The following is a 26,343-nucleotide window of genomic DNA, read 5'->3' on the forward strand; positions in this document are numbered from 1 at the left end:
TATGGAGATGTGGAACACGATGGATGGACCACGGAGGAAGAAGAGGACTATGAACCCAAGGGGAAGGTGGAGACGAGCTCAGATGAAGACGAAGCACCATTGCCTCAACCTGGGGACATGCACGTGGAGTTCAAATAGTCAAGTCTCCCTGATAGGGTGAAGCAACCCAAGTTCGAGTTTATCCCTTTTCGTCTCTTGCAGGAAAATAAGCAGGACCTATGCAAAAAGATATTAACCCTGGAGTGGGAAATTGATGATCTGAGGGATCAAAATGACGTCCTCAAGTGCAAATTAAGGGAGAAGCATAAGCCTGCATCATCAACAACACCTCCACCGTCTCCTCCAACAAAGAAGAATTGAGTATCTGGGTATGGGCACTCCCCTTGGCAACTGCCAAGCTTGGGGGAGGTGCCCCGGTATCGTATCATCATCACAACTCCTACCTTTACCGTTTTTCTTAGTTCGATCCTATTAGTAGTATCTTGATCTAGTAGAATAAAGTTTATGGCACGATCTAGTTTTGAGTTTGCTTTATGATCTCTCTATGTAATCGAGTCCGTGAGTTATATATAATAAAGATTAGTGTTGAGTCAAGGGCTTGATTATTTTGCCATGATCTTGGGTGAATAAAAGAAAACAGAAAAAGAATAAAAAGAAACAAAAAGTTCATATTGATCTTATTGAGAGTAATGACTTCACATAGAAAGAGTATGATGATTAAAAGTTGTTGGGAATTGGCAGACATAGCTTTGGTCATTGTTGCAATTAATAGGAAGTAATAAGGAAAGAGAGGTTTTCACATATAGATATATTATCATTGACATCTTTTATGATTGGGAGCACTCATTAAAATATGACATGCTAAAGAGTTGATGTTGGACAAGGAAGACAATGTAATGAGTTATGTCTTTCTTATATCTGAGATAAAGTATGTTGTCATGGTTCCTCTAACTTGTTGAGCTTGCCTTTCCCCCTCATGCTAGCCAAATTCTCAGCACCAAGTAGAAATACTACTTATGCTTCCAAATATCCCTAAACCAGTTTTGCCATGAGAGTCCACCATATCTACCTATGGATTGAGTAAGATCCTTCAAGTAAGTTGTCATCGGTGCAAAGCAATAAAAATTGCTCTAAATATGTATGATTGATTGGTGTGGGAGGAATAAGCTTTATACGATCTTGTGATGTGGAAGTAATAAAAGCGACGGACTGCATAATAAAGGTTCATATCACAAGTGGCAATATAAAGTGACGTTCTTTCGCATTGAGATTTTATATATCCAACCATAAAAGCGCATGGCAACCTCTGCTTCCCTCTGCGAAGGGCCTATCCTTTATTATTATCTTCTACCTTATGCAAGAGTCGTAGTGATCTTCACCTTTCCTTTTTCATTTTATCCTTTGGCAAGCTCAGCATGTTGGAAAGAACATGATATATATGTATATAATTGGATGTAGGGGAGCATGAACCATTATTGTTGACATTACCCTTGAGGTAAAAAAGTTGTGGGGCAAAACTATAAGCCCCTATCTTTCTCTGTGTCCGATTAAAACTCCGTAACCACAAGTATTGCGTGAGTGTTAGCAATTATGGAGGACTAAATGATAGTTGAGTATGTGGACTTGTTTTTTAGCTCTGACATAGACTCTTTCCGATGTTATGATAAATTGCAATTGCTTCAATGACTGAGATTATAGTTTGTCGGAGCCCAATAAGGTTTATGAATTATACTTTTGCATTGTGAATAGATCATCACTTGAACATAAGTAATCATATGACAAAATCTATATATGTTGTTGTTATAAGAATAATCATGATGCCTTCATGTCCGTATTTTATTTTTAGCGACGCCTCTACCTCTAAACATGAGGACATATTTATTGTTATCGGCTTTTCGCTTGAGGACAAGCGAGGTCTAAGCTTGGGGGAGTTGATACGTCCATTTTGCATCATGCTTTTATATTGATATTTATTGCATTATGGACTGTTATTTCACTTTATGTCACAATACTTATGGCTATTCTCTCTTATTTTACAAGGTTTACATAAAGAGGGAGAATGCCGGCAGCTGGAATTCTGAGCTGGAAAAGGAGCAAATATTAGAGGCCTATTCTGCGCAACTCCAAAAGTCCTAAAACTCCACAGAACGTCTTAAAAGAAATAAAGAAAAATCCACGCAAAATATGAAGGCTAGGGGGCCCACACCCTGGTCACGATGGTGGGGGGTGCGCCCCCTACCTCGTGGGCCCCCTGGTGGCTCTCTCCTATATGAGGTCTTTCGATGAGAAAGAAATAAGGAGGAACTTTTCGGGACGAGACTCCGCCGCCACGAGGCGGAACCTTGGCGGATCCAATCTAGAGCTCCGGCAGAGCTATTCTGCCGGGGATACTTCCCTCCCGGAGGGGGAAATCATCACCATCGTCATCACCAACGCTCCTCTCATCAGGAGAGGGCAATCTCCATCAACATCTTCACCAGCACCATCTCATTTCCAAACCCTAGTTCATCTCTTGTATCCAATGTTGGAAATATGCCCTAGAGGAAATAATAAATTAGTTATTATTATATTTCATTGTTCATGATAATCGTTTATTATCCATGCTAGAATTGTATTGATAGGAAACTCAGATACATGTGTGGATACATAGACAACACCATGTCCCTAGTAAGCCTCTAGTTGACTAGCTCGTTGATCAATAGATGGTTACAGTTTCCTGACCATGGACATTGGATGTCGTTGATAACGGGATCACATCATTAGGAGAATGATGTGATGGACAAGACCCAATCCTAAGCCTAGCACAAAGATCGTGTAGTTCGTATGCTAAAGCTTTTCTAATGTCAAGTATCATTTCCTTAGACCATGAGATTGTGCAACTCCCGGATACCGTAGGAGTGCTTTGGGTGTGCCAAACGTCACAACACAACTGGGTGGCTATAAAGGTTCACTACAGGTATCTCCGAAAGTGTCTGTTGGGTTGGCGCGAATCGAGACTGGGATTTGTCACTCCGTGTAAACGGAGAGGTATCTCTGGGCCCACTCGGTAAGACATCATCATAATGTGCACAATGTGATCAAGGAGTTGATCACGGGATGATGTGTTATGGAACGAGTAAAGAGACTTGCCGGTAACGAGATTGAACAAGGTATCGGGATACCGACGAACGAATCTCGGGCAAGTATCGTACCGCTAGACAAAGGGAATTGTATACGGGATTGATTGAATCCTTGACATCATGGTTCATCCGATGAGATCATCGTGGAGCATGTGGGAGCCAACATGGGTATCCAGATCCCGCTGTTGGTTATTGGCCGGAGAGTTGTCTCGGTCATGTCTGCATGGTTCCCGAACCCGTAGGGTCTACACACTTAAGGTTCGATGACACTAGGGTTATAGGGAAAGTATGTACGCGGTTAACGAATGTTGTTCGGAGTCCTGGATGAGATCCCGGACGTCACGAGGAGTTCCGGAATGGTCCGGAGGTAAAGATTAATATATAGGAAGTATGGTTTTGGCCACCGGAAGTGTTCCGGGCATCACCGGTAGTGTACCGGGACCACTGGAGGGTCCGGGGGTCCACCGGGTGGCGCCACCAGCTCCGGAGGCCTACATGGGCCAATAGTGGGAAGGGACCAGCCCCTAGGTGGGCTGGGGCGCCTCCCACCAAGGCCCAAGGCGCCTCCAAGAGGGAAGGGGGGCAAACCCTAGGGCAAATGGGCCCTAAGGCCCACCTCAGGTGCGCCTCCCCCTCTCCCCCTTGTGGCCGCCACCCTAGATGGGATCTAGGGCTGCCGCCACCCCTAAGGAGGAAACCCTAGGTGGGGGCGCAACCCTCCCTCTCCCCCCATATATAGTGGAGGCAAAGGGGCAGCCCAACACATGAAGTTCCTCCCCTGTTGGCGCAGCCCTACCCCTCTCCCTCCTCGTCTCTCGTAGTGCTTGGCGAAGCCCTGCTGGAGTCATGCGCTCCTCCACCACCACCACGCCATCGTGCTGCTGCTGGATGGAGTCTTCCTCAACCTCTCCTTCTCCCCTTGCTGGATCAAGGCGTAGGAGACGTCACCGGGCTGTACGTGTGTTTAACGCGGAGGTGCCGTCCTTTCAGCACTAGGATCATCGGTGATTTGGATCACGACGAGTACGACTCCATCAACCCCGTTCACTTGAACGCTTCCGCTTAGCGATCTACAAGGGTATGTAGATGCACTCTCCTTCCCCTCATTGCTAGATTACTCCATAGATTGATCTTGGTGATGCATAGAAAATTTTGAATTTTTGCTACGATCCCCAACAGTGGTATCAGAGCCAGGTTTATGCATAGTTTCTATGCACGAGTAGAACACAAAGCAGTTGTGGGCGTCGATATTGTCAATTTACTTGCCGTTACTAGTCTTATCTTGATTCGACGGCATCGTGGGATGAAGCGGCCCGGACCGACCTTACACGTACTCTTACGTGAGACTGGTTCCACCGACTGACATGCACTAGTTGCATAAGGTGGCTAGCGGGTGTCTGTCTCTCCCACTTTAGTCGGATCGGATTCGATGAAAAGGGTCCTTATGAAGGGTAAATAGAAATTGGCATATCACATTGTGGTTTTGGCGTAGGTAAGAAACGTTCTTGCTAGAAACCTATAGCAGCCACGTAAAAACTTGCAACAACAATTAGAGGACGTCTAACTTGTTTTTGCAGCAAGTGTTTTGTGATGTGATATGGCCAAAGGTGTGATGAATGATATATGTGATGTATGAGATGATCATGTTCTTGTAATAGGAATCACGACTTGCATGTTGATGAGTATGACAACCGGCAGGAGCCATAGGAGTTGTCTTAATTTATTTATGACCTGCGTGTCAACATAAACGTCATGTAATTACTTTACTTTATTGCTAAAGCGTTAGCCATAGTAGTAGAAGTAATAGATGACGAGACAACTTCAAGAAGACACGATGATGGAGATCATGGTGTCATGCCGGTGACAACGATGATCATGGAGCCCCGAAGATGGAGATCAAAAGGAGCAAAATGATATTGGCCATATCATGTCACTATTTGATTGCATGTGATGTTTATCATGTTTTACATCTTATTTGCTTAGAACGACAGTAGCTTAAATAAGATGATCCCTCACTAAAAGTTCAAGAAAAGTGTTCCCCCTAACTGTGCACCGTTGCGAAGGTTCGTCGTTTCAAAGAACCACGTCATGATCGGGTGTGATAGATTCTAACGTTCGAATACAACGGGTGTAAGCCAGATTTACACACACAATACACTTAGGTTGACTTGACGAGCCTAGCATGTACAGACATGGCCTCGGAACACGGAAGACCGAAAGGTCGAGCATGAGTCATATAGAAGATATGATCAACATGAAGATGTTCAACGATGTTGACTAGTCCGTCTCACATGATGATCGAACACGGCCTAGTTGACTCGGATCATGTTTCACTTAGATGACTAGAGGGATGTCTATCTGAGTGGGAGTTCATTAAATAATTTGATTAGATGAACCCAATTATCATGAACATAGTCTAAATTGACTTTGCAAATATGTTATAGATAAATAGCTCACGTTGTAGCTCCCTGTTTCAATACGTTCCTAGAGAAAGATTAAGTTGAAAGATATTGTAAGCAATGATGCGGACTAGGTCCGTAGTCCGAGGAGTGTCCTCACTGCTACACAGAAGGCTTACGTCTTTGATGCACCGCTCGATGTGCAAACCCCTACAACGGAGTCTGTGGATGTTGTGAACACCTGACAGACACATCCCGATGACTACTTGATAGTTTAGTGCACCATACTTTACGGCTTAGAATCGGGATTCCAATGACGTTTTAAACGCCATAGAACATATGAGATGTTCCAAGAGCTGAAATTGGGATTTCAGGCTCATGCCCGTGTTGAGAGGTGTGAGACCTCTGACAAGTTCTTTTGCCAACAAGATGGAGGAGAATAGCTCAGCTAGTGAGCATGTGCTTAGAATGTCTGGGTGCTACAATCACTTAAATCAAGTGGGAGTTAAACTTCCAGATAAGATAGTGATTGATAGAGTTCTCTAGCCACTATCACTAAGCTACTAGATCTTCATGATGAACTATGACATGCAAGGGATGGAGTTGATCCCGGAGCTGTTCGCGGTGCTTAAGACCGCAAAAGGTAGAAATCAAGAAGGAGCATCAAGTGTTGATGGTTTAACAAGACCACTGGTTTCAAGAAGGGCAAGGGCTAAAAGGGAAACTTCATGGATGGCAAACCAGTTGCCGCTCCAGTGAAGGAACCCAAGGTTGAACCCAAACCCGAGACTGAGTGCTTCTATTGTAAGGGGGACGGTCACTGGTAGCGGAATTACCCCAAATGTATGGTAGATAAGAAGGCTGGCAACTTCAACAAAGTATATACGTGTTATTAATGTGTACCTCACTAGTACTCCTAGTAGCACCTGTGTATTGGATACCGGTTCAGTTACTATTATTGGTAACTTGAAGCAAAAGCTACGGACTAAACGGAGACTAGCTAAGGGCGAGGTGACGATGTGTGTTGGAAATGTTTCCAAAGTTGATGAGATCACCATCGCACGCTCCATCTGCCTTCGGGATTAGTATTGAACCTAGATAAATGTTATCAGGTGTCTATGTTGAGCATGAATATGATTAGATCATGTTCATTGCAATATGGTTATTCATTTAAATTAGAGAATAATGGTTATTCTGTTTACATGAATAATACCTTTCATGGTCATGCACCCTATGTGAATGGTTCATTGAATCTCGGTCGTGGTAATACACATGTTCACGCCAAAAGATGTAGAGTTAATAATGATAGTACCACTTTCTCGTGGCACTGCCGCTTAGGTCATATTGGCGTAAGATGCATGAAGAAACTCCATGTCGATGGATGTTTGGAGTCACTTGATTTTGAATCACTTGACACATGCGAGCCATGCCTCATGGGCAGGATGACTAAGACCCCATTTTCAGGTACAATGAAACAGGCAAGTGACTTGTTGGAAATCATGCATGCTGATGCGTGTGATCCAATGAGAATTGAAGCGTGCGGTGGATATCGCTATTTTCTCATCTTCGCTGACGATTTGGGTAGATATAGGTATATTTACTTAATGAAGCACAAGTCTGAAACGTTTGAAAGGTTCAAGCGATTTCATAGTGAAGTTAAGAACCATCATAACAAGAAGATCAAATTCCCACGATCTGATCAATGAGAATTTCTGAGTTATGAGTTTGGCAATCACTTAAGACATTGTGAAATTGTTTCACAGTTGAAGCCGCCTGGAACACCACTGGGTTATGGTGTGTCCGAACGTCGTAGTCGAACCTTATGAGATATGGTGCGATCTATGATGTCTCTTACCGATCTACTGTTTCATTTTGAGGTTATGCATTAGAGACAGCTGCATTCACTTTAGATAGGACACCATATAAGTCTGTTGAGACGACGCAATATGAACATTGGTTTGGCAGGAAACCAAAGTTGTCGTTTCGTAATGTTTGGGGCTGCGATGCTTAAGGCTTCAGCCGGAGAAGCTCGAACCCAAAGCGGACAAACAGATCTTCATAGGATACCCAAAGGTGACAGTTGGGTACACCTTCTATCTCAGATCCGAGGGCAAATTGTTTGTCGCTAAGAATGGGTCCTTTCTCGAGAAGGAGTTTCTCTCGAAAGAATTGAGTGGGAGGAAGATAGAACTTGATGAGGTTGTCGAACCTTTACTTCAACCAGAGAGTGATGCAACACAGAAAGATGTTTTCTGTGGCGCCTACGTCTGTTGAAGAGGAAGTTAATGATAGTGATCATGAAGCTTCGGATCAAGTTGCTATCGAACCTCATAGGTCGACAAGGATATGTACTACTCTTGAGTGGTACGGTAATCCTGTCTTAGATATCATGTTGTTAGACAACAATGAACATACGAGCTATGGAGAATCGATGGTGGGACCGTATTCCGACAAATGGTTAGAAGCCATGAAATCCGAGATAGGATCCATGTATCAGAACAAAGTATGGACTTTGGTGGACTTGCCCGATGATCGGCAAGCCATTGAGATAAATGGGTCTTTAAGAAGAAGACGGACGTGGGCAGTAATGTTACCATCTATGAAGCTCGACTTGTGGGAAAGAGTCTTTTCACAAGTTCAAGGAGTTGACTACGATGAGAATTTCTCACCCGTAGCGATGCTTAAGTCCGTCGGAATCATGTTAGCATTAGCTGTATTTTTCGATTGTGAAATCTTACAGATGGATGTCAAAACAAGTTTTCTTACCAGTTTTCGTAAGAAAAGTCGTATGTGATACAATAAAAAGTTTTGTCGACCCTAAGGATGCTAAAAGGACTAGAGCAAGCATCTCGGATTCAGAATACATGCTTTGATAGAGTGATCAAAGCTTTTAGGTTTATACAATGTTTGCTAGAAACTTGTATTTACAAGAAAGTGAGTGGGAGCACTACAACATTTCTGATAAGTATATGTGGATGACATATTGTTGATCCGAAATAATGTAGAATTTCTGGAAAGCATAAACGGTTGTTTGAAGAGTGTTTTTCAAAGGAAGACCTGGATAAAGCTGCTTACATGTTGGGCATCAAGATCTATAGAGATAGATCAAGACGCCTGATGGTACTTTCAAAGAACGCACACCTTGACATGTTTTTTGAAGGAGTTCAAAATAGATCAGTCAAAGAAGGGGTTCTTACCTGAGTTGTAAGGTGTAAAGTTGAGTAAGACTCAAAGATTGACCACGGCAGAAGAAAGAGGAAGGACGAAGGTCGTCCCCTATGCTTTTGTCATAGGCTCTATACGGTATGCCATGCTGAAGTACCGCACCTGATGTGTGCCTTGCCACATGTCTGGCAAGAGGGTACAAACGTGATCTAGGACTGGATCACCAGATAGCGGTCGAAATTATCCTTAGAGGAATAAGGAAATGTTTCTCAGCTATGGAGGTGATAAAGAGTTCGACATAAAGAGTTACGTCGATGCAAGCTTAACACCTATCCGGATAGCTCTGAGTAGAGATACCGGGTACGTATAATGGAGCAATAATTTGGAATAGCTCCAAGTGGAACGTGGTAGCGGCATCTACGATATAAAGTTTTGCGAAATACATAGGGATCTGAATATGGCAAGACCCGTTGACTACAACCTCTCTCACAAGCATAACATGATCAAACCCAGAACTCATTGAGTGTTAATCACATAGTGATGTGAACTAGATTATTAAGTCTAGTAAACTCTTTCGATGTTGGTCACATGGTGATGTGACCTGTGAGTGTTAATCACATGGCGATGTGAACTAGATTATTGACTCTAGTGCAAGTGGGAGACTATTGGAAATATGCCCTAGAGGCAATAATAAATTAGTTATTATTATATTTCATTTTTCATGATAATCGTTTATTATCCATGCTAGAATTGTATTGATAGGAAACTCAGATACATGTGTGGATACATAGACAACACCATGTCCCTAGTAAGCCTCTAGTTGACTAGCTCGTTGATCAATAGATGGTTACAGTTTCCTGACCATGGACATTGGATGTCGTTGATAACGGGATCACATCATTAGGAGAATGATGTGATGGACAAGACCCAATCCTAAGCCTAGCACAAAGATCGTGTAGTTCGTATGCTAAAGCTTTTCTAATGTCAAGTATCATTTCCTTAGACCATGAGATTGTGCAACTCCCGGATACCGTAGGAGTGCTTTGGGTGTGCCAAACGTCACAACGTAACTGGGTGGCTATAAAGGTTCACTACAGGTATCTCCAAAAGTGTCTGTTGGGTTGGCGCGAATCGAGACTGGGATTTGTCACTCCGTGTAAACGGAGAGGTATCTCTGGGCCCACTCGGTAAGACATCATCATAATGTGCACAATGTGATCAAGGAGTTGATCACGGGATGATGTGTTACGGAACAAGTAAAGAGACTTGCCGGTAACGAGATTGAACAAAGTATCAGGATACCGACGATCGAATCTCGGGCAAGTATCGTACCGCTAGACAAAGGGAATTGTATACGGGATTGATTGAATCCTTGACATTGTGGTTCATCCGATGAGATCATCGTGGAGCATGTGGGAGAAAACATGGGTATCCAGATCCCGCTGTTGGTTATTGGCTGGAGAGTTGTCTCGGTCATGTCTGCATGGTTCCCGAACCCGTAGGGTCTACACACTTAAGGTTCGATGACGCTAGGGTTATAGGGAAAGTATGTATGCGGTTACCGAATGTTGTTCGGAGTCCCGGATGAGATCCCGGACGTCACGAGGAGTTCCGGAATGGTCCGGAGGTAAAGATTAATATATAGGAAGTATGGTTTTGTCCACCGGAAGTGTTCCGGGCATCACCGGTAGTGTACCGGGACCACCGGAGGGGTCCGGGGGTCCACCAGGTGGGGCCACCAGCCCCGGAGGCCTACATGGGCCAATAGTGGGAAGGGACCAGCCCCTAGGTGGGCTGGGGCGCCTCCCACCAAGGCCCAAGGTGCCTCCAAGAGGGGAGGGGGGCAAACCCTAGGGCAGATGGGCCCTAAGGCCCACCTCAGGTGCGCCTCCCCCTCTCCCCCTTGTGGCCGCCACCCTAGATGGGATCTAGGGCTGCCGCCACCCCTAGGGAGGAAACCCTAGGTGGGGGCGCAGCCCTCCCTCTCCTCCTATATATAGTGGAGGCAAAGGGGCAGCCCAACACATGAAGTTCCTCCCCTGTTGGCGCAGCCCTACCCCTCTCCCTCCTCGTCTCTCGTAGTGCTTGGCGAAGCCCTGCTGGAGTCCCGCGCTCCTCCACCACCACCACGTCGTCGTGCTGCTGCTGGATGGAGTCTTCCCCAACCTCTCCTTCTCCCCTTGCTGGATCAAGGCGTAGGAGACGTCACTAGGATGTACGTGTGTTGAACACGGAGGTGCCGTCCGTTCGGCACTAGGATCATCCATGATCTGGATCACGACGAGTACGACTCCATCAACCCCGTTCACTTGAATGCTTCCGCTTAGCGATCTACAAGGGTATGCAGATGCACTCTCCTTCCCCTCGTTGCTAGATTACTCCATAGATTGATCTTGGTTATGCGTAGAAAATTTTGAATTTCTGCTACGATCCCCAACATCCAATTCTTGTCTCAAAGTCCGGGATTGGTGCTAGTAGGTTGCTAGTAGTGTTGATTACTCCTTGTAGTTGATGCTAGTTGGTTCAATTGGTGGAAGATCATATGTTCAGATCCTATACGCATATTATTACCCCTCTGATTATGAACATGAATATGCTTTGTGAGTAATTACGTTCGTTCCTGAGGACAAGGGAGAAGTCTTGCTATGAGTAGTCATGTGAATTTGGTATTCGTTTGATATTTTGATAAGATGTATGTTGTCTAGCCTCTAGTGGTGTTATGTGAACGTCGACTACATAACACTTCACCATTATTTGGGCCTAGAGGAAGGCATTGGGAAGTAATAAGTAGATGATGGGTTGCTAGAGTGACATAAGCTTAAACCCTAGTTTATGCGTTGCTTCGTAAGGGGCTGATTTGGATCCATATGTTTCAGGCTATGGTTAGGTTTACCTTAATACTTTTGTTGTAGTTGCGGATGCTTGCAATAGAGGTTAATCATAAGTGGGATGCTTGTTCAAGTAAGAACAACACCCAAGCACCGGTCCACCCACATATCAAATTATCAAAGTATCGAACGCGAATCATATGAACGTAATGAAAACTAGCTTGACGATATTCCCATGTGTCCTCGGGAGCGCTTTTCCCATTATAAGAGTTTGTTCCGGGTTGTCCTTTGCTACAAAAAGGATTGGGCCACCTTGCTGCACTTTATTTACTTTTGTTACTTGTTGCTCGTTACAATTTATCCTATCACAAAACTATCTGTTACCACTTATTTCAGTACTTGCAGAGAATACCTTGCTGAAAACCGCTTATCATTTCCTTCTGCTCCTCGTTGGGTTCGACACTCTTACTTATCGAAAGGACTACGATAGATCCCTTATATTTGTGGGTCATCATGCCCGCGCCGAGAACATCTTCGAAGAGGAAGGAAAATGGTAATATGGCAGAACCCTCGTCAAAGAGGTAAGGCCTTCCTTTGAGGAATACATCCTCTGATCGCCACATCAAATCGTGACGCCACTCGCTGTATTCTATCAGGAGAAGTATTCGCTGGATTGCGTCCGGGGATCCGGCCGGGCGCGCATCCACTAGTCAGGTTTCGGACCCTGCCCTGAGAACGGGGTCTGACACGGGAGCGACACCGAACTGTCCTCCCACAGAGGGTTCGAACGACATGTCCGTCACGAATTCTGAGGTGGAGAGCGCCATGAATCATCGTCGTCGGAGGGCCGCGCTTCATGACCCCGGCTTTTCAAAGGAGGCATTTGACGCCTTCAGCTCGGCCGATGCGTACATCCGAGCTGCTCGGGATGGTCACGAACCAGCATCTGAAAGATATGCGGGTAAGTTTTGACTTAATAATCATACACCAGTAGCCCCCGAGACTTAAAGTAGTTGATACAACTGACTTAAGGATCATTGTATAACCAGGTGCTTACGGAGAAGAACAACCTGCTATCTCAGGAGCTAGAAAAGTGTCGAACCCAGCTTACTGCTGCCAATGCCGAATTGGAGAAATCCAAGAAGGCCTCTCCTGGTAATGTTTCCCTCCATCGAGTAAACATGATGGTATACCAATAATGCTCACACGGTTGCTCACCTCTTAACAGGATCATTAGATCAACTGCAATAGCAACTGAAAGCCGCTCAAAGCGGAGAACGAGAAGCCAAAAAACTGCTAGCCACGGGCGAGCGTGTGCTAACAAAAGTCGTGATGGAGAAAAACAAGATCCAGGATTCGAATACCCAACATGGCGAGGAACTGAAAGATGTACGAGCCCAGCTGGCGGACTCCGTAAAGGAGAATAAAAGGCTGCGAGGCGGCATATTCAGTATGTGGTCGAACTTACTTTTGCATAATTCGGAGATAGAAGGGACTGATAGAGTTATCTCTATAGGTATGCTGACCGGTCGTCCCGAGGATGAGATGTCTGGATCTTCGAGCGATCTGCTACAAGAGTTGTCGCAGGTGCACGAGCAAGCTCGGCAGGCGATGCGAAGTGTTGCCAAGGCCCTATGGCCATACACCTCCCCTCCGGGAAAGATGGAGGATCTTATACAGCTATTCAAGGGAGTGCGGCGACACTTTCGACTGTGGAAGATATCAACCTGTCGGGAAGGTGCGCGGGAAGCGTGGGCCATGGTGTTTACACGGTATACCAAGCTTGATCCGAATCATATGGCTCGGGTCGAACCTCTAGGGTCAGATGGAAAAGAAGTTCCTGTTAATTTAGTATATAACCAAGTAGAAGTAGCCGCCAAGTATTCCCAGCAGGATTGTAAGTTAGACCGCCTGCTGGACAACATAGAGGAGGGATTTTTTGAGTCCTAGTGGCTATGTACTTTCCTTGACATATGTGACTCTAGCTGAATTGTAAAAAAAATTGTCATGGCATACCTTTTCGCTTCGACCTCTGGACCCGAAGGTGTGGAGTGTTTCCGAATACCTGAGCGGTAAAATAGACCGGGGTATGCGTGGAAACCAGGCGTAGGGGTCATAGTTGCTTGAACAGACAATGTGTATCCGGCTAGTTATGTTATATTACATCATGATTGTAAGAAACATCTTCTAGAGAGAATAGTTCCGTTAGGGGTTCCTTTCCCTGGGTGTGCATGTGTTAAAATGCATATCCAAACTGTGAGTGGTAACATCACAGTATAGGTAATCATCTGGGGGTTCATAATGGAAGGAATATAAAGCATCTTTAGTCCGCCGACCGAATATTCTCTTAAGAACGCTAGCTTTTGGCTTCACCCAGTATGAGGTACACATCTGGATGACCCGGAGTAACAATCGCAAAGGTGCTCCCTTTATTCCCTAGCCGAACTAACGGGAATGTAGGGCATAAGCACAGGAGCCAGACAACCCAGCTTGGCCAAAACTTAAGTCATATTGATGCATATAATGGCGAAGAAAAGGTACATATTGGAAAAATGCATATGTGATGAGCTTGATGCTTGGAAAATAAAAATAAGCTTTTGTCCGGGAAGCCCCCAGGTATAGTGGATGCACATGCTCAAGGATGTGTATATCACAGGTGCACGGTTTAGCCGTGCGAAAGATTTTAAGTTTTTAGAAAATGGAAAAACGAAAAGAGAGGAAAAAAATAAAGGAAACAACAGGGAGAAGGAGACGAACAAATAGTTCGGCGCTAGGCATAGAATCTTTGGAGTCTGGCCGCGTTCCAGGGGTTCGGCTGTAGGCGATTGGCTGATGCAGCACGCAAGCAGTACGCTCCTCCCGCGAGAACCTCATCAATTATGAAGGGACCCTCCCACTTGGGCTTGAGTTTGTCCTTTTTCTTCTCCGGCAAGCGTAGGATGAGTTCGCCAACATTATAAGTCTTGGCCCGTACTTCTCTGCTTTGGTATCTGCGGGCCTGTTGTTGATAAAACGCGGAACGGGCTTTTGCAACATCACGCTCCTCCTCCAGGGCATCTAGGCTGTCTTACCGATCAAGCTCGGCCTCTCTCTCTTCGTATATGCGCACTCGAGGTGAGTCATGAATAATATTGCAGGGCAACACAGCCTCCGCACCGTACACCATGAAGAAAGGTGTATATTGTCGGATTTCGGGTTTCGGCAAACCCTTAAGGTTCGAACACTGGGGTGCGCGCGAAGATCTCTCCCTCACCGATCACGCCCTCACACACTTCGTGATTTCTAGGCTAGGCACACGAACTCGAAACACACAAGACACAGGATTTATAATGGTTCGGGCCACCGTTGTGGTGTAATACCCTACTCCAGTGTGGTGGTGGTGGATTGCCTCTTGGGCTGAGGATGAACAGTACAAGGGGAAGAACAGCCTCCTGAGGAGAGGTGTTCTTATGCTTGGTGAACTTGTAGTTGTCCGGATCGATCCCTCTCCCCTCTAGCTATGGTGGTGGCTAGTCCTATTTATAGAGGCCCTGGTCCTCTCCCCAAATATTGAGCAGGAAGGGAGCCAACAACAGCCAATTTGAAAGGGGACAGCTAGTACAACTTATCTTGACAAAAGTGGTGTTCGCCTACCAAAGGCTCTGGTGGTGACGCCGTCTTGGGTTCCACGGTGACCTCCGTCCTGCCGTCCTGCTTGTCTTGGTCTCGTTGCACCGATATGGAAACCTTTGCTTGACGCCTCGGTACTCTTCGTCTGCGCTTGCCTCCTTAGCACCGAAGTGGAAACAAGGACACTACGCGCTGGCGCCCGCCTGGCACCCGCCTGGCCTTGGTCGTCATGGCTCACGTCACTAGAACCTCGCGAGGTTTGTCTTGCCTTGATCTCTCCGCCCCTCACGAGCCAGCCTGGTGAGGCCGCTCCTGAGGAGGTCTTGTGTCATCCGCCTCGCGAGGCTTGGCCCCTCGCGAGGGTCTTGAATGCTTGTTGGTGAAGATGGGCCGTACGGGCTCGCTTGCAGAGCCACACCGTGGGCCGCAGGCAGGCAAGTCTGGGGACCCCCGTTCCCAGAACGCCGAAATATATCCAGTAGTGCGGTTGGGCATGGTCCGCAGCCCCCAGATTATGGAGTCAAGCTCCTCAACCCAGTGCTTGTCTGATTCTTTCAAAGACCGCACTAGTCTAGGTTTGATGCCGCTCATAATAAGACCATTGGCCTGTTTGACTTGACCGTTTGTTTGAAGGTGATAGACAGAGGCGTAATCAAGCTTAATGCCCAGATTAGCACACCAAGTTTTCACCTCATCGGTTGTGAAATTGGAGCCGTTATCGGTGATGATGCTGTGTGGAACACCATAACGGTGCACCACGCCGGATATGAAGTCTATCACTGGCCCTGCCTCGGCTGTTTGACTGGTTTGGCCTCTATCCACTTAGTGAATTTATCCACCATGACCAGCGGATACTTTCTCTTATGGATTCCTCCTTTAAGGGGTCCGACCATATCGAGCACCCAAACCGCGAAAGGCCAAGTGATGGGGATCGTTTGTAGAGCGGTGGGGGCATATGGTTTTGGTTGGCGAATAGCTGGCATCCGATGCAACGTTGGACAAGGTCCCGTGCATCTGCTCGGGCCGTCGGCCAGTAAAAACCTGTACGGAAGGCCTTGCTAACAAGGGCCTGAGCTGCAGCATGGTGACCGCCGAGTCCAGCATGAATTTCAGCCAAGAGCTGCCGCCCCTCTTCCTCAGAGATACATCTTTGAAGAACTCCGGTAGCGCTTTTCTTGTAGAGCTCTCCTTCATGAACCTTGTAGGCCTTCGAGCGCCGAACAATGCGGCGAGCCTCATTCTAATCCTCCGGGAGTTCTCTCCTATTAAGGTAGGCCAAGAAGGGTTCGGTCCATGGGGCCATGACTGCCATGATTAGATGGGCCGACGGTGTTATTTCGGTGGCTGAGCCCCCGATGATATTGTTGTGTTTGGAGGCTGGGGTTGTGTTCGGATCCGGACTGGTGTTTCTGCTCTCCCCTTGCCACACCACGGACGGCTTAAAAAGCCTTTCCAGAAAGATATTAGGTGGGACGGGGTCGCGTTTGGCGCCAATGCAAGCGAGGACGTCCGTCGCTTGATTACTTTTCTCGAGCCACGTGATGAAACTCGAGCCCCTCGAACCGAGCCGACATTTTTAGGACGGCGTTGCGATAATATTTGGAGCACGTACTAGACTACGTCTCTAGGTTTGAGTCCCCGCGCACTTCCAGGCGTTGTATGCCCATGGAGGCAGCCGTCCGGAGACCATGTAATAAGGCCTCGTATTCAGCTGCGTTATTGGAGTCTGTGTATAATATTAGGAGCACGTACTGGACTACGTCTCTAGTGGGGGACATTAAAATGACGCCTGCTCCTAATCCTGCCAGCATTTTGGAGCCATCGAAATACATAACCCAGTTGGAATACGTGCCATACTCTTTAGGGAGTTCGGCCTCTGTCCATTCGGCGAGGAAGTCCGCCAGTACTTGGGATTTGATGGCTCAACGCGTTTTGTATGTTATGTCGAATGGAAGGAGCTCAATGGCCCATTTGGCTATCCGGCCCGTAGCATCGCGGTTGTTTATTGTATCATCGAGTGGTACTTCGGAAGCCACCATGATAGAACATTCTTGGAAGTAGTGTCCTAGCTTCCGGGATGCCATGAAGACCGCGTATGCTATCTTTTCATAATGAGGGTACCGGGATTTGCATGGTGTGAGGACGGTGGATACGTAATATATCGACTTCCGAAGTGGGAATTTATGTCCGTCCTGCTCTCGCTCCACGGCGAGCACAACGCTCACCACCTGGTGTGTTGCCGATATGTATAATAACATGGGTTCGCCGACGTTCGGTGCGGCCAGGATTGGGTTGCTCGCAAGAAGGGTTTTTACTTCTTCCAGTCCATCTGTTGCCACATCCGTCCACTCGAAGTAATCGGTGCGCCGGAGGAGGCGATACAATGGCAATGCCTTTTCTCCCAATCTAGAGATACAGCGGCTTAAAGCTGCCACGCATCCTGCGAGCTTTTGGACCTGTTTAAGGTCCGTTGGTGTGGCCAATTATGACAAGGCTCGGATTTTGGCTGGATTTGCTTCAATTCCTCTGTTGGAAAAGATGAACCCCAGCAGCTTTTCCGGATGGAGCTTGATGTCATATGCACGGAGGTTGTCGAATGTGAGACGTAAATCGTCTATTAGTGAGTCAACGTGCCTAGTTTTAATGACGACGTCATCCACGTATGCTTCAATTGTCTTGCCGGTTTGTTTCTCCAGGCATGTTTGAATCATGCGTTGGTAGGTGGCCCCGGCGTTTTTGAGACCGAAGGGCATGGTGTTGAAGCAGAATGGCCCGTATGGGGTAATGAATATCGTTGCGGCATGATCGGACTCCTTCATTTTGATTTTATGGTATCCGGAATATGTGTCGAGGAAGCATAGTGAGTCGTGTCCTGCGGTGGCATCGATAATCTGGTCGATGCGGGGGAGGGGGAAGGGGTCCTTAGGGCAGGCCTTATTGAGGTCTTTGAAATTGATGCACAGGCGCCAGGATTTATCCTTCTTTGGCACCATCACCAAGTTTGCGAGCCAGTCCGGGTGTTCTATTTCTCTAATGAATCCGGCCTCGATTAGCTTGGCTAGCTCCTCCCCCATAGCTTGACGTTTGGGTTCGGAAAAGCGTCGTAGTGTTTGTTTGACCGGTTTGTATCCCTTCAATATGTTGAGGCTATGTCCGGCCAATCTGCATGGGATTCCTGGCATATCAGAAGGGTGCCAGGCGAATATATCCCAGTTCTCGCGCAGAAATTCTTGTAGCGCGGTGTCGACCGTTGGGTCTAGTTGTGCCCCGATAGATGCTGTCTTCTTAGGGTCCATTGGATGGACTTGGAATTTGACTATTTCCTCTGCTGGTTTGAAGGAGGTGGATTTGGGTCGATTGTCCAATATTACGTCGTCCCTATCCACCAAGCAGCGTAATGCGGTTAATTCTTCGGCCGCGAGGGCTTCATATAATGCCTCAAGCGCCAGGGATGCGGTTTTGTTTTCGGCGCGGAGTGCTATGTCCGGATCACTAGCGAGAGTGATTATGCCGTTGGGCCCAGGCATCTTGAGGTTCATATACCCATAGTGAGGTATAGCCTGGAAGCGTGTAAATGCATCTCGCCCCAATAGGGCGTGATATCCGTTGTTGAAAGGGGCCACTTGGAAGGTTAGTTCTTCTGTCTGATAGTTCTCCGGTGTGCCAAATACCACGTCAAGTGTGATTTTTCCCGCGCATCGCGCCTCCCGACTAGGAATAATTGCATGGAAGGTCGTGCTACTTTGCTTGATGCGGCTCCTGTCTATTTCCATTTTACTGAGTGTATCCTCGTAAATGAAGTTTAGTCCGCTGCCGCCGTCCATGAGAACCTTGGTGAGCCGAAAGCCGTCCACGATCGGACTGAGGACCAAGGCGGCTGGTGCCCGGATTGTCCTGAATTTTGGTTCATCATCGACATTGAAAGTTATGGCCGTGTCGTTCCAAGGGTTTGTTGCTGCGATTTGGCAGACTTCGGCAAGGTCGCGGAGTGCCCTTTTATGCTTATTGTTTGAAGCGAAAGTCTCGAAGACCGTCAGTACTCTGAGGTCGTCGTCTTCTGGGGGATATTGCTCCGGGTTATTTTTGGTGAGGATATCCTCGCCGCTCTTGGCCACCTGCCAGAGTATCCAACATGCTCTAAGGCTGTGGGTTGATATAGTATCCGATGCTGTGTGTAACTTGCATGGTCCATCGAGCCATCCCTCCAGAACGGTTTCACGTCCTGTTGGGGATATGACTATTAGGTATGACCTGCCCAGGAGGAGCCGAGTCAACCCTATGAAGATTCATCACAATGAAGCCCAAGGTCACATGGCGATTCATAGATAGGCTTTGTAGAGGACCCAGACCCAAAGGCGGCTTAAGGCCCATGAGTATAAACCGGCATGTATGTAAACTTGTATTGTAAGGCATATGTAAAAGGTCACCAAGCTGGATACGTTGTATAAGCCGGCCGGGACTCTGAGGGCCGCAGGGCGTCAACCCGTGTATATAAGGGGACGACCTAGTGGCGGCTTAGGATAAGAAACAACAGATCGAGAGCCGGGTCAAGCGTATTCGCTCCCGGCTCATCAAAACCCTAGCAATACCAACTACAAACTGGACTAGGCTTCATCGTAAGGGGCTGAAGCAGTATAAACTCTCCGTGTCCTTTGTCCTGATTAACCCCTTTAATCTAACCTCAACGCGATGGCTCCACGACTAAGTACTCACACTAGGACATCTGCCGTGACAATTCCACGACAGTTGGCGCCCACCGTGGGGCTATCGCACGATGGTTTCGAGTTCTTAAAGGGCATCTTCGAAGGGATCAAGGGATACGCCGTGGGCCGAATGACCAAGAGTCGCCACGGCAAGCTCTACATCGACGATGCAGGCTGGGGCCCCGAGGCCGGCTCAATTGAGTACGGGTACCGGGTCCCCTTCGGTGGAATCCACGTCTACATTGGCAAGATCGGTGAACCAGGCCCTGAGCCGGACATCTGCACCGACATCATCGAGATGGCTCAGCATGCAAGACTCGCCCGGGTTCGGCCTGCCATGAATCGTGCCTTCGTGGGATTTACCCATGGAGTGGAATCGGAGGACAAACCAGCATCTGGTGATGAGACCGTCGTTTACTCTGATGACGAGACATCCACTAGTGAGACCGAGTCACTGTATCAACTACAAGAGGGACGGCTTGGGGGCTGTTCCGATGGCAACAGTATTCTGGACCCCTGTGAGCCGCCGAACCGAGTTGCAATTTTCATGGCCGGTACACAGGCCATGCAGCACTCATCAACTGTGGCGGAGCTGGTTTCCGGGTCAGGGGCGGTAGCGGCTGCCGGGGCAGGAGGCCCTGAGCGCCCGTCGGCTCAGGCCTTAACTGATTTGCTGGATAAATTGACGACGCTGTTGACAGCGGTGGTTAACCCGACGGATCAAGATCAACATAACGCAGCGATCACAAGATTTGCGTGATGAGATAACACAGGCTAAGGAGGAGCTAAATGCAGAAAGCACTAAGATGGCTGAAGAAAGGGCTGCTTTGGACGCCCAGTCACAACAGATTCAAGCGGAGTCTTACCGGCTCATGTTGGATCAAAATGCTTCAAACGATGTCATGAGGAGGAGGCATCAGACCCGTCTGCCGTTGGTCTACGAAGCAAGAAATCTTTTTAACACGCCAGGAGCAGGAACCAGCAACCCGGCTGGGGTAAATCGAGTCGAAGCACCTGGGACGGGTACGTCGGTTCAACCGCGCGTGATGGATCCACCTCGTCAGAACAACAACCCGCCACAGCACGTGCCGATGCCACCGGGTCATTACTCCAACCCTTTGGATAACATGATCGCTGTGGCATCTCGATTGGCAGCTATCCCGGTTGAAGGTGAATCGCCAGCGGCAGTCGAGACACGGAGGGCTAGGGATCTTCTTCAGACAGCGTTGGTTCAACAACATGCTTATTCTTACAGCCGTGATCGAGTTCATTCTACCCCTCATCTGAGCCGGAGTTACAGCAAGCATCTCGATGAGCCGGCTGTATCAAGCAGTGGGCGGAACCGTAACCCGCCCCGTGGGCATGACCCGACGGACGATGGTGCAAACGCTCAGGACGTGGTGGATCAAGGTAGAGCTCGTCGAGAGGCCGAGCTGGCGGCTCAGTATGCGGCTCGTCAACCAACTCCGGTTCGTCCGACCACTTCTGTGGAGCCAGGTTTAACCTTTAGAAACTTGGTCGTGCCATGCTTAGTGCCGGATCTACGTAATGAACGTCTGCCCAAAGATTTCAAAGGACCTCGCAAAGTGCCAAACTATACAGCTGACTTAAGTCCTGAGGCATGGATCGAGAGTTATGAGATGGCCATGGAGTTGCTGGACGTCAGTGAGGCTGCATGTGCTAAGTATTTTCCCCTGATGTTAGAAGGAACGGCCCGCACCTGGTTGAAGGGGCTTCCTGCCAATTCCATCAATGAGGCTTTGCATGTTATCATATTTATGTTACTGCCCACTATGAAAGGTTATAATATAGTCTAGGGATATGTGTATGTTACTAGTGGATGTTATTATCCATTGTAGCTAGTCTCACGCGAGAGCAAATAATTGAGGAGCGCTCGTTCGCGAGTCTCCACAAGGGTCATTTGGATGGGCTCCGCCGTTGCCACGTGTCGCGCTTTGGACGCTTTCTTCAGATTTTTTTTTCCGCACACGTTTTCGTCTTTTTTAGGGTTTTTTGGCTTTTCGGCTTTTCAGCGGTATTTCTTTTTTTTGGTAAAAAAAGAAAAATATTGCACGAAAATACGTGTTTTTTCTTTCACGAGAAGCACCGTTTTGCTTTCATGAGAGGCATGCTCGTGTCTCTTGGAAAGCCAAAAACCACGTTGTTTTCCTTCTGCAAGAGGTACGATGTTGATTCCGCGAAAAGCATGGTCATGCCTTTCATAAACGAAAAAAGCGTATCTTTTTCCTTCCGCTAGAGGTACGGTTTTGCTTCCGCAAGAGACTCGGCCGTGCCTCTCGAAAACAGAAAAAAACACGTTTTCTTTTTTCTTTCTACTTCCGCGAGAGGCACGGCCGTGCCTCTCGGAAACAAAAAAACACGGGGTTTTTCATTCGCGAGAGGAATGGCCGTACCTCTCGAAAACGAAAAAAAACATGTTTTTTCCATCTGCGAGAGGCATGATTTTGTTGTCCGGTTTTTTCGTGAAAAAAATGTTCGCCAAAAGCTATCAACATGGGATCTAATTTTGAAAATCTCGACGCGAGGAATTAAACGGTGAAAACAGTTTGAGATTTGGATGCATAGTTTAGGAGAAAAAACGTTTTGAATAAACGAATCTAAGAAAAAAAGGAAACTCTCAATTTGTGACAGGTGGCGCATGAAAGTGATCTTTGGAAGAAGTGCTCTTCAATTAGTGATTTCAACTTCGCGTGCTAGGCGTTGGCGAACGAGCAAGAGCGCCCTTTTGGACCGGCCCATCTGTGGAGCGCCCTATTTTTTCATTTCCTTTTCTACCTTTTTGTTTTCTTTTCTTTTTGACTTTTCATTTATTTTATTTTAAAATAAGATTTCAAAAAGGTTCCAAACTTATAAAAAAGTGTGAATTTTAAAAAAAGTGTTCAAGAAGTCATAAAATGTTCACAGATTCAAAAAATGATCATGACTTGAAAAAATGTTCGGATAGTCACAAATATTCATGATTTAAAAGTTTGGGAAATCAAAATATGTTTATGGTTTTGGCAAAACGTTCAGATATTCAGAAAGGATTTTTCGTGAATTTGATAAAAAAATGTTCAAGAATTTTCTAAAAAAGTTCACAAAATTTAAAAAATTAATAAATGTTCGCTGATTAAAAAATCATGAATTCGAAAAATGTTCATGCATTTCCAAAATGTTTGTGAATTTCAAAAACTGTTCCCCAATTTCGATAATTTGGTCGCCGGTTCAAAACATGCTCACGGGTTTCATAAAAAAGTTCACAATTTTCAAAAAATTATATACATGCATCCAAAAAACTTCATGATTTTAAAAAGGTTCATGAATTGGTAAAATAGGATTGCAAAATTTAAAAATGTTCATGATTTCATAAAAAAGTTAATTGGAGGAATGTTCCTGATTTAAAAAATATTCATGATTTCAAAAAATAAAAAAACATTAAATATAAAAACTAAAAATTAACGAAAAAGAAGCATGAAACAAAATAAAAGGGAAACGAAAGAACAAAAATGAAAAGGCAAAAAAAAAACGAAAGAAAAACACAAAGAGAGAGAGTGAGAGAGAGAGAGAGAGAGCGGTTTGGGAAGGTTCTAGAACCATCTCAAAACCGAAAGGAGCTAATGGGTCAGCCCAAAGTGTATGACCCGCAGCAAGGCTACGCGCTGGGTCGCTAACTAGCGACCTATGGGCCAAATAGGTCCCAATTGTGTGTCCGTTACACAAAATCTATTCTATCCCAATTGTGTGTTCGTTACATCCAATTTTGTAGACCAGGGTTTGAATTTCAGCAAGATAACATTTTTTACTAAAATTTAATACAATGGGCATAAAGTTCTAGGAAGAAAAATTGATATGGTATTCAAACACTAGTCCTGAATTATGGGAGAACTGCCTACCACTCTGCCACGTAAAGGAATACTCCCTCCGCTCGAAAATACTTGTCCTAGAAATGGTTGTATCTAGACTTGTTTTAGTTCTAGATACAATCATTTCTAAGACAAGTATTTCCGAACGGAGGGAGTACGTCCTAACATGATTCCACCTTAATTATACAAGCGTGATTTAGAATACCGAAAAATTTACATGAAACACAAATATTTCGATGATCCTCCAAATGAGAAATACTTCAAGAATTTCTTTCCTTGAGTGCAAATTTTCCACCCATGTTATGAATGAAATTTGGGCTTCCTCTCAATAAGTGAAATGTGTGCCTTGCTCTAAATCGGGGATTATGGGAAAGAAACTTTGACCAATGACACGTGGGTCCTACTTCGAGGGAATTTCATGCAGATTGAATTTTAGCGAGTCTGACTTTGTCTCCGCTCAGAGACTTCAACTTTTGTCGCTCACTGCTACTTGTGAGCTGCGCTAGGATTTCCTCGAGAATGAGAGGATGATGCAGTATAGTAGACATAAGTATTTTTCCTCAGTTAAGAACAAAGGTTATCAATCGAGTTGGAGAACCAGACAGAACCTCGTGAACAACATCTACACACACAAAAGCAAATACTTGCACCCAACGTGAACAAGGGGTTGTCAGTTCCCTCCGCGGTTACTTGCAAGGATTAAATTTTGTAGTGGTAGATAGATAATTAAACTGCAAAACAAAATAAAATAAATAAAATTGCAGCAAGGTTTTTGTGTTTTTATATATGATAAAAGTAGACCTAGGGTCATAGTTTTTACTAGAGGCTTCTCTCTCGAGCACATATCATATGATGAGTGAATAAATTACTGTTGGGCAATTGATAGAAAAACGCATAGTTATGATGATATTCAAGGCAATGATCATATATATAGGGATTACATTCGGGACAAGTAGACCGACTCCTTCCTGCATCTAGCAGGGCTGGACCAAAAGCTGGTAACTCGCGATCTTAACGAGCGCTCGATAGTTCGGCTCGTTAAGCTCGCAGCTCGCTTCTTAATGAACAGAGCCAATCATTGATTTCAGCTCGTTAAGTTTAACGAGCTTAACGAGCGAGCTAACGAGTTTCACGAGTAGCTCATTAAGCTCGTTAGTAACAACACAACACATATTTTCATCTTACGTGACAAACTTTTGTGGCACCTTAGCCCATCTATTCAATCTAATCGACATATGAGGCAACAAACTACTGCATTTCTTTTTATAATCACAATATTTCATCTTGAAAACCACACCTACACATTCATCACGTATATCATAGCACATTATAACCTGTTAACTAGCGCTCGTGTAACGCCCTCGATGCGGCTATAGCTCCTACGTGTCGAAGCATGACTTAGAGGCATAACCGTATTGAAAGCAATATCGCAAGTAAGGCAATCTTCACAACATCCCATGTAATATAGATAATAAAAGGGGAAGGTACATAGTTGGCTTACACTCGCCACGTCAAACAAAGTACATAAATAACATTACATCATCCAATCACTCATGGCCCGACTACGGCGCCAAAATAAAAGATCAACCCAACATGCGACACGGTCCCGATCGCCCCAACTGGGCACCACTACTGATCATCAAGGAAAGACACATAGTAACGGCGTGAGTCCTCGTCGAACTCCCACTTGAGCTCAAGCGCGTCATCTGGAACGGAGTCATCAGGCCCTGCATCTGGTTTGGAAGTAATCTGTGAGCCACAGGGACTCAGCAATCTCGCACCCTCGCGATCAAGACTATTTAAGCTTATAGGTAAGGCAAGGTAAATATGTGGAGCTGCAGCAAGCGACTAGCATATAGGGTGGCTAACCTGTTCGCAAAAGAGAGCGAGAAGAGAAGGCAAAGCGCGGACGAATAACTAGAGAACAACCTGCGGTAAGCATTACTCCAACACCGTGTTCACTTCCCGGACTCCGCCGAGAAGAGACCATTATGGTAACTCACACAGTTGATTCATTTTAATTAAGTTAAGATTCAAGTTATCTACAACTGGATATTAACAAATTCCCATCTGCCCATAACCGCAGGCACGACTTTCGAAAGTTCAAATCCCTGCAGGGAGTCCCAACTTAGCCCATGACAAGCTCTCACGGTCAACGAAGGAATAGACCTTCTCCCGAGACATTCCGATCAGACTCGGTATCCCGGTTCTACAAGACACTTCGACAAGTTAAAACAAATCCAGCAACACCGCCCGAATGTGCCGACAAATCCCGATAGGAGCTGCACATATCTCGTTCTCAGGGCACACTCAGATTGTCTTAGGTATGGGTAGGCCAGCCCAGAGTTGCCCCTGGTGGCCACCGGCAGCTGACAGGTGGACCAACACTCAGAGGAGCACTGGCCCGGGGGGGTTTAAAATAAGATGACCCTCGGGCTCCGGAAACCCAAGGGAAAAAGAGGCTAGGTGGCAAATGGTAAAACCAAGGTTGGGCATTGCTGGAGAAGCTTTATTCAAGACGAACTATCAAGGGGTTCCCATTATCACCCAACCGCGTAAGGAACGCAAAATCCGGGAACATAACACCGATATGACGGAAAACTAGGGCGGCAAGAGTGGAACAAAACACTAGGCGAGAGGCCGAGCCTTCCACCCTT

Source organism: Triticum urartu, chromosome 4 (genome assembly GCF_003073215.2).
Source record: "Triticum urartu cultivar G1812 chromosome 4, Tu2.1, whole genome shotgun sequence".
NCBI classification, from domain to species: Eukaryota; Viridiplantae; Streptophyta; class Magnoliopsida; order Poales; family Poaceae; genus Triticum; species Triticum urartu.